Source organism: Felis catus, chromosome F1, assembly GCF_018350175.1.
Source record: "Felis catus isolate Fca126 chromosome F1, F.catus_Fca126_mat1.0, whole genome shotgun sequence".
NCBI lineage: Eukaryota > Metazoa > Chordata > Mammalia > Carnivora > Felidae > Felis > Felis catus.
The window spans coordinates 34,160,851-34,170,606 of NC_058384.1; the positions used below are offsets into that span (position 1 = coordinate 34,160,851).

At 47.4% G+C, this 9,756-nt stretch overlaps 1 long non-coding RNA gene across 1 annotated transcript; it reads left to right on the plus strand.

The window, feature by feature from the left end:
• The first annotated feature begins 14 nt into the window (after nucleotides 1-14).
• LOC102902603 lies at nucleotides 15-9,274 on the plus strand. The gene is made up of 4 exons (XR_442254.4): nucleotides 15-219; nucleotides 817-921; nucleotides 3,029-3,192; nucleotides 9,129-9,274. It is a non-coding gene; the product is annotated as an uncharacterized LOC102902603 (long non-coding RNA).
• Nucleotides 9,275-9,756: the final 482 nt, after the last annotated feature.

Sequence of the window (9,756 nt, forward strand, 5' to 3'; positions counted from 1 at the left end):
GGAAAGATCTTGTCACCCTTCTGTTGAACACAAGTCACTTTCTTCTGGTTCCACGAGCGCTGTCTTCTCACCAGGTCATCCTGAAACAAAAATGGAAACATTTGGAAATTCCATGTTTCACACAGTAACAGTGGACGTTTTCCTAAGGACTGAAAAGTATCCTACAAGCTACAAGTAGCATATGGCTACTTCTTTGGCGTTTCCACATCTTATGATGAGGTATGTTTAATATCTGGATTGTTTCTCTTTTCCCTAATTTCACCGCACTCATCATATCTCTGGCTACTGTTCTTTTTCTCCCATACAACGATCTTCACTTCTTTCCATTCAGTCCCCAGCTCAGTGTGTTCTTCCACCCCAACAAAGTTTCAAAAGCACAACGTTTCAAAATCCGTGAACACCTTTGATGCTTTATTTTCCACCAACTCTCTGTAGCCTTTGACGTCATTCACTATGTCCTCATTTTCTGAGCACTTGTGGAATGAGAAAATAAAACTTAGGGTAATAGAATGCTAGGGCAAAAGGGCTCCTAGAGGCCATAGACCAAACCGCTCAGTTTGCAGGGGAAGAAGTGAGTAACTTGCCAGAAATCATGGCTCCAGATGGCGGAAGGGTTCCAGTACCGACTCCCCAGTAGCATCCGGTCTTTCAGGCTGCAGCTTCTGCTATTCCAACATGGTCTCCTATCCAAACGTTATACAGGTCTGACTCCGGCCAACTCCATGATTGGCTGGGCTGGAGTACGTTCAAGGTGATAGATCTATCCTTTCTGTCATTTTACTCTCCTCTGCCTCCCCGGGGGCCTCTACCCCTCAGGCTGGCCTTTTGCTGATCATGACACCAGAGAATCAATACCAAGCAGAGAAGCAGATGGAAAGTGCCAGGCAGAATCCTTGAAAATGCCACGGCGCATTGATAAAGGTAAACTGATTAGAACTTTGCAGAGTTGAAGACCTTTGGACCTTTATTCTGTAGAGCAAAACAGTGGCTGTGCTGTAAAGGGAGGTGCATGTGGGGGTATCTCCTACTTAAGCTGTGCGCTACCATTTGCCCAGATACCCCGGCCAACTTCCTGTGTCTGCTTCTAATAAGTACCGCGGGTCCTTGCACGTAGAAAGGCACACAGTAAAGGTAAAAAGGCAAGACTTTTAGAACGACTAGGAAGGAAGGAAGGGAGGAAAGAAGGGGGAGGGAAAGAAGTGTCAGCTTAAGTAATCCCCACAGGTATGGCTGCCGCAGGGGTGGGGCATTCAATTCAGGGAAAACTCCCGCTCCTCATGAACAACAACTAAGAGTCCTGGACTCCAGCTTCTACGTTTAAAGCTGCTTCTTTGTCCTGAGCCTTTGGGAGGACTCCTCATACTGATGGAAAACTGGGAGGAATCCATCATATCACATACAGTGCCCCAGGAGATTTAATTCCTATAATAAGCAGCTCACTGCTCACACCATGGCTGTCTCTCTCTCTCAAAAATAAAGAAACACTGAAAAAAAAAAAAAAGAATTTCTGCAAAAGGGGGCATCTGGGTGGCTCAGTTGGTTGAGCGAACAATTTCGGTTCAGGTTGTGACCTCGCAGCTCCTGGGTTCTAGCCCCACGCTGGGCTCTCTGCTGACAGCTCAGAGCCTAGAGCCTGGAGCCTGCTTCAGATTCTGTGTCTCCCCCTCTCTCTCTCTGCCCCTCCCCTGCTCACTCTGTCTCTCCCTCTCAAAAATAAATAAGCATTAAAAAAAGAATTAATAATAAATAGCCCAAAGCTCTGGCAGGGCACAGATATAACAGAGTCAAAAGACATATCTTTGTTTCTATACACCCCTACAGTGCCCTCAGAATTTGAAAGGAGAAACCGTGTTGAAGGGTGTTTCCTTTTTTTCTAACTCGCCAATCTTTTACTAATGGACTTTAAATATCATAACAGCCTAATCCCTGTTGTCCTTAAACTTTTTATTTCTTTTTGATTTCATTTTTAGAGGGCAGCCGAAAGCTAGCTTTTCTTTATTAAATTGAAGGGCAGAATGCAATGGGAAAATGTTTTGCTAGATGTAAAACACCCTACGAATGTTAGTCATTAATATTGTCATTTATTAACTAATGCGGATTCTCATTAGGAAGAGTTTGGTGAGTCTGTCTCCCACTTAGCCACCCTCAGCATCATGTGCTGTTAGTTTATGATGTGGGATAAGCTGGGAAGAGAGAGGAAGAAATAAACCTTCCATATGCCACACACTATCAGATTAAAACAAAAAAAAAAGGATCTCTATTTAAAGATTTCTTCATTCAGCAAATATTTATCTATTTTTTAAAAGTGTATTTATTTATTTTGAGAGAGGGAGAGAGAGAATGCAAATGGGGGCAGGGCAGAGAGAGAGGGAGGGAGAGAGACAGAATCCCAAGCAGGCTCCGTACTGAGCCGGAGTCGGACGCTTAACTGACTGAGCCGCCCAGGCGTCCCAGCAAACGTTTATTGAATAGCTATTTCTGGAAGCAACACAGAGGTGAGTTAACTAGTCTACCCTCAAAGACTTTAGTGCATTCAAAGAAGAAGACATTTTTAAAAAAATTAAACAACAAATTTGTCGTAAAAAAAAAATTGTGTTCAGCGCAATGAGGAAAAAGAGCAGGTGCCGGGGAGAATGTAACAGGAGGCCTTAGTTACACAGGGAGGGAGGTTCAAGGACGAGTAGAGTGCCTAGCGCTAGAGCGGGTGCTAGATTGATATTTATTGAGTGAATGGACAAGCAGTAAATGAATTAATTAAGGGTCTCTCTGCATAAGTGATATTTAAGCTGGGAACTGAAAGTAGCATAGGAAGGAGCCAAGAAAAGAGCTTGGGACTTTTAAAGAACGGAAAAAAAAAAGCCAGGAAGATGATGAGCCGGGAAGGTGATGTGAAGGACAGAGGCAGGGGGATGGTGGATCACACAGAGCTCCGCGGGCCACTGGCAGGATTTTGTTTTCTCTTGTTGGCATGGCTGGCCCGTGAAGCTTTCTCCCAGGCGTTAACCTAATCTGATTCGATCTCTCAAAGGATCGCTCTGGCTGTCGCTTGAAGAATGAAGGGAGGGTTGGGACCTGGGGGCCCACGTACGGAGACCACTGAACCAGCTGTTGTAGGAGTCTCGACTAATGACCCCCGTGGCGTGGCCCAGCGTGGAGGCAGCATCGGTGGAAGTGAGCAGACAGACTCATGAGGTCCGTTGAATTTAGAATTAAGAGACCTTCGGTAATTGCTCGGGAGGTGATGGAGAGATCAGGCTGCTTGGAGAATTCTGGCTGGGGCGACTGAGTGGATGAACTGGTGGGGAACACGGAAATGGTTTGGGGTGGGTGGTGGTCATAATTTCAATCTGAGAAGAAAGGAAACATGGCGGTCAGATGAGAGCAGCATGTTGGGTCCAGGGAGTGGATGGGTGAGCACAGTAGCGCTCACCTCCTTTTTCCTCTGCAATCGGTGTTTCTCAATACGTCTTTCAAAAGCACTTGTGTGGAATGCAGTTCTACCAGCTCTGACTGGACAGTGCAGCACGGCACATGTCTCTTCTCTGGGATCAAGGACACCTGAAAGGAGGAAGCACTCTTTTCACTTGCAGGGGTTTCGAGACTCCCCCGAAGGCCTGCGCTGTGAAATTCACTAAGCTAGGATCGGTTGTTAGCTCTTCCTTAAGCTGACCCTACTATCTCTGCACGGCATCCTCCTTTCCACGATTCTTTCACTTCTCATAACGTTTCAGAGAACCTCTCGATTAGGTGATAATAGTCATTTTTTTAAGTGTGTTAAAATACACATAACGTCCAATTAACCAGCTTAACCATTGTCAAATGTACATACAGCTCAATACAGCTAGTATCAAGGGCATTCACTGTGGCACAACCGTCACCAGGGTCCGTCCCCTGAACACTTTCTGACTTGCAACACAGAATCTCTGTCCCCGTTAAACAATAGCTCCCCATCGCCGCCCCCCCCCCCCCCGCACCACACACACTAATAGCGTTTTTTCACTTAGCTGTAACAATTTTAATCGCCCTGCAAAGGGAGATCTCCTGCCTTGGCTGGGACAGATTAGGCCATAGGCAGAGGAGTGGCGAGCCAGCCAGCTAGGGCTTTGTCCTGGTTGAGCATCAGAAGTTCCTGAATATGCCAGGTGGAAAAGAACAACGGAACTCCAAATGGGAACCAAAACGAGGAGGAGTCAGAGCCCACCATCAGGGGGCGCCTTTCTGTGCCTTCCCAGGTAAAGCTTCGGCATTGCTGTGTTTTCCTGTGACCAGCTTTATCGAGATACAATTCACATAGCATACAATTCACCGGTTTAAATTGTACAATTCGATGGTTTCGGTGTATTTACGGAGTTTGCAGCCGCCACGCCCCGTCAATTTTGGGACACTTTTATCACCCCCAGAAAGAAACCCTAAACCTATGAGCAGTCACACCCGACCCTCCCATCACCCACAGCCTGACTGCCTGGCCGGAGGCAACTATTAGGCTACTCTCTTTGTTTATGAACTTTACGATTTGCCTATTCGGGACACTTCGTGTCAAGGGAAGCCCACAATATGTGGCCTTTTATGACAGGCGTTTTGTTTTAACAGAGGAACGCATCGCTCTTTGGCGAGCATTTCCCTTAGTAAGCGGTGGAAAACTATAGCCCTGACCCCACATCACAGCCAGGCAAGCTGGCAGAATCGCAGTGTTGAAGGGGCTGACTGAAACGCCCCCTCCCTTGGGGTCCCCCGGGGCAGAGGATCAGGGTTTCCAAGCTCCCTATCTCATCATCCTGTCAAAAAGCATAAATGCCATCCCTTCTGTCCCTGGGGGAGTCCCTGGAGCTCAACGCTCCAGGTGATGGGAAAGCCTCGGGCCTCCAAGCATTTCAGGTCCCAATTCTCTGCCCTTTATCATCGGGGGTTATCCTGGAGGGAAGAGAGACTCAGGTTGACGCCGTGAAACAGGCCTTCCAGCAGGGCCAAGGGACCAAACGGCCCCCCAAAGTCTCACACGGGAACCACCAGGAAGATTCTGCCCTAAAAATATTCTTGGCCTGGCACAGGAATTCCTCGGATAGCAATTCGTTTCTTTGGGCAAATCATAAACTCGCCCTCCACGTGTTTAGCGCTTCAGTTTACCAAGCACTTGGGTACATATTGCCTTTGCAATATCTTTCATTCTATTAGTTTTGATAGAGCACTATCCATCTGTTTCCTTGTAACGAGATTGTTGAAGACGAGGGGCTTGGCCTCATTGGCGCTCCCAGAACACTTTCCGCTTGCCTCTGTTACAGCACTTAGCACCTTTTATTATAGCTATTTGTTTACACAGTTTACTTGCCCCGTTGGGCTGTGAGCTACCACAGGGTGGAAGCTTCCAGACCCGGCACACTGCAGGGCACATAGTGGGCGGACAGTAACAAATGGCGGCGCTCCCAGCCCCCTCTCACGGGGAGAAACCCAGGCCTTACGCCTGTAAAGACATCAAGGGATTGACCGAAGAACTTGTTAGCTTCGGACTCAGGGCTTTCCGCTTTGCAGAAGTGCTTATAACGGGCCTATGTTTGCAATTTACAAAGGGCATTCACATACATTGTCTCAAGTGACCTTCATAATAGCCTTGTAACAGAGGTACACCATCTTGGAGCGTTAACAAATAAGGAAACGGTCTCGGGGATGTCAGGCAATTTACTGGGCAAACCAGCCTGAAGCGAGGGCTTGGCAGAACTGGATTTAAATGCTAGTTCCGTCCCTTCTTGCTGGTGATTTAACCGAGCCGTGGTGACTTCATGTCTAAAATGGGAATTGTAAACCCTGCCTTGTTGAAGTTTCTGAGATTTATAGATAATGTAAATACATCGCTTGGCTTATAGTGAGCCCTGAGTGAACAGCGACTACTATTGTGGCTAGTTGGAAGTTGGAAGCTAAAAGTTACAGCTGCATTTTTTAAAGCAGCCCTCTGGGGGCGCAGTACCTTCTTTTAAGGTAGAAATACCCAGGGATGGGTAACAGTTTAAGACTGGAGCATCAGAGCAGAAGGTATCAGTCCAGTATTGGGGAGACGATACCAGTGTTACAGAAGGGAACCTTGGAGCTGCAGGGGGACAAAGGCAAACGTTACTGACCTCACCACTCTCTTTTCAACGAGGTTTTAGGGCGCAGGGAGCGGGGAGGCGGGCCAGCCAGAGTACCCTGACGCTGTACTGCACAGCCTACGACCCCCTATAAATCCTTTAGGAGAGCGACCTCGAACCTTGACACATGGCCTCGGCCATCGTCGTGCCCCAACGCCTTCCTTTCTCTGTTCCCCTCTGTTCCTCGGGGGGAGAACATTTGGCAAATTCCCACACTCCCTGGAGGCCGGGTGAGCGGCTTTCCAGATTGGTTATGAATCAGAGAAGCATGTGCATTTGTTTGACTTTGATGTGTCAACACTTGTCTGCATATGTCTCCTTTTGCAACGTTTGGAAAGCGAGGGTCTAGAAGATGAAGTGTTACCTCTTGCCTTGGCCACACTTGGATTGAATAGCCTAGTCACTCTGAATTCATTTGGTGTTTATGGGAATATCATATGTAGTTCTGTCGACATTCCCTAACCATTATAATGCAGTTACCGTAGATAATGCTCTCCTAGTGCAATATGTTATCGCCATTTTAACAACCTGACATACGATCGGCTCCTATTATCACTTAAATGAATCCATTAAGCAGCTAGAGGCTTCCAGGAGTCGGATATGAGAGCGTCAAATGGGCAAACCTGTGCCACTTCCAACAGGGCCGACCTCATCAGCTGGAGGAAAGACTCGTGCCACCCGAGGGTCACCCAGCCAGCTCGCCCAAGGACTTGGGAAACCGTGCCCTTCAGAAGCTGAGTTAGTCCCCAGGCCCCGAGCTAGGAGAGAAACTCCCACCTTATTACACCCTTCTTTAATGTACAAAAGAAATGTTGGTGCCTAACAGCAAGGCAATGAGATGTAATCAAATTCACAATTCTGACTACAGAGCCGAGGAGTTTAGGTCTGAGGGAGGCAGCAAATTATACAGAGACATGAAATTGTGCCTGAAATTACCACTTGCCTGCGGGGTTTGATTTGAAGGATAATAATAGTGTCGACTAACATTTGTAAAATGTATGAGGTTTACAAACCCTTATCACATACGCTGTGGTTTATTTGCTCCTCAAAAGCACCCAATCATGTAAAAACTGTTATTCCCATTTTACAGATGAGGAAAGGGAGTTTTCCCTCAAGTCAGCGTCACAGGATTATATGAGGAGTAAACAAAATAAGGGATGTAAAGTGTGCTTCGGTAAGCACTCTCCATACATTCCCTTATGCCGAGATAGTCCTCAATGGAAAGGGTCCTCCATCCAAAATTCTCTCTCCGCCTACCCTGAACTTGATCCCAAACCCCCACCATTCAGTCAACGGTCCGATTGGTATTGGATCCCTGTGACAGGTGCATCATAGGACTCTGGCACCTTGAGTCCGTTTTTATAAACTGACCCGTGATGGGAAGAGTCAGGCACTTGGGGACCAAAAGTATTCGATATGATTAAACAATTAAATGTCACGATGAATGGAGTTTCGGTTACTATGATGAACCACCAAATTAATTTTACAGGAAGTGCCCCTTAGACCACAAAACAGTGAGAAATCCCAGCACTCTAAGAGGTTTGGGTCAGGAGAGAGTCTGAATTTCAAAATTAAACAAGGGAGGGGCGCCTGGGTGGCTCAGTTGGTTGAGCGTCCGACTTCGGCTCAGGTCATGATCTCACGGTCTGTGAGTTCCAGCCCCGCGTTGGGCTCTGTGCTGACGGCTCGGAGCCTGAAGCCTGCTTCCGATTCTGTGTCTCCCTCTCTCTCTCTGCCCCTCCCCCGCTCATGCTCTGTCTCTCTCTCTCTCTGTCAAAAATAAATAAACATTAAAAAAATAAAATTAAACAAGGGAAAGTCTGTCCTCAGTGGGGATAGCATAGACTTTTTTTTTTTGAAAGACTATTTTTTTAGAATAGTTTGAGGCCCACAGCAAAACTGGGAGGCAGGTTCAGATATTTCCCCTATACCCTCTGCCCCACCCCCCCCCCAACACACACACAGCATGGACTTTAAGTGCCAGCTTCCAGGACTCAGGGTAAGATAGAGCATGAAGCTGTCATGGGTAAGAAGGGAGGAAGAGAAGAAGGAACCCAAAGACACAGAGGTGGTTCTGCCTGGCCAAAGCCTAGAGCAGATAATCCCAAGACAGGGGAGCCATAGAGCCCGGAGGAGAGTGGGGCTCCTGGGGGAGCAGGGACCCACTCTCTGTACACTGTGTAAGCCTTTCCGATGCCAGCTGGGGCTCCAGCCTCCTCAAAGCTTTGGGTGATTGTGCCTCGAACCATTCAGTTCCAAGGTTGAATGCCTCCCTCTAGCCCTCTGCATTCTGGACAGCCATTCTTGGTTTTGTCTCTTGCTTGGAGTTCAATATCATCCTATTCACTTGTTTTTCTTTTCTTTTCTTTTCTTTTTTTTACTTTCTTTGAGGATCTGTGGGATCATACAGGGGGTGGAGGTGGGGTCACGGTTCAGAGTGGTTCCTGCTCTACTTTCTCTCCTTATCTCATTGCTGAACCCCTCATGCCCTTTACCCCACTGCCCTTAGAAACTCATGGGTGCCTTGGGTGGCTCAGTCAGTTAAGTGTCCAACTCTTGATCTCAGCTCAGGTCATGATCTCATGGTCCTGAGATCGAGCCCTGAGTTGGGCTCCATGCTGACAGTGTGGAACTTGCTTAGGATTCTCTCTCTCCCTCTCTCTCTCTCTCTGCCCTTCTCCTGCTCTCTATCTCTCGAAAGAAAGAAAGAAAGAAAGAAAGAAAGAAAGAAAGAAAGAAAGAAAGAAAGGAAAGGAAAGGAAAGGAAAAAAAAAAAAAAAAGAAACACGGAATCAATGTGTGACCCTTCCCACAGCACACAGACCCCTCTGCTTCCCTCCTGGGACCAGCCCTGTCAAGTCAGTTTCCCTTTTGTAGTCCCGAACTAACTGTTCCCAACCTTGGCCGCCCCTGTCTTGGGGAATCCTCGTGGATTTATATTCTCCATCTCATTTTGGCCATTTTTATGTGCTTTTTAATTTTCCTTCTGTAACTCTGTATTTCTTGCAGGGCCAGAGGGGAGAAAAGACGATGGTCAAAGGAAGTTAAAGGGCACTGCAGCAAACGATATCTACTTCACAATCGTGTCCTGACACTAACAAGCTGTAAATGGCATTCACCTGCAGACAAATAAACGGGCGACTCTGGTCACACTGCCTTAGCTTCCAGGGGAAACAATATGCAAAATACCTAAGCATCTAGGCAGAAAGGAGCTGGCCAGCCATAGGACCCTGCAGGTCCTGGGGTGCAAGCTCTCTCTCCAGACGCTTCCATGCTATGTTCATTTGACAGCACGTCTGAATGAAGGAGTACGGGGGCATGAGCGGAGGAAAGCAAATTCAGTGCCCAGCCCTGGATTTGGTGGAGATGGAGGGAGGTGCAGTGGTGACCCCTGACAAAGGGGGACCTCTTGTGCAAAGGGAACATTCCCTGCCCAGGGGAGCAGGTCTATCACAAAGAAGCCTGGCAAGGATGTTGTCCCCTCTGCGGTTAATGGGGTAAAAAAGGGTACTTCCTCAGCTCTGCAACCTGTACCATCACATAAATTGAAACAGACAGAATTACCATTGATACAAATTAAAAACAAATAAAAAGGGTACACAGAGCTGATTCTGAGAGTTCAAACTCCATTACCCGC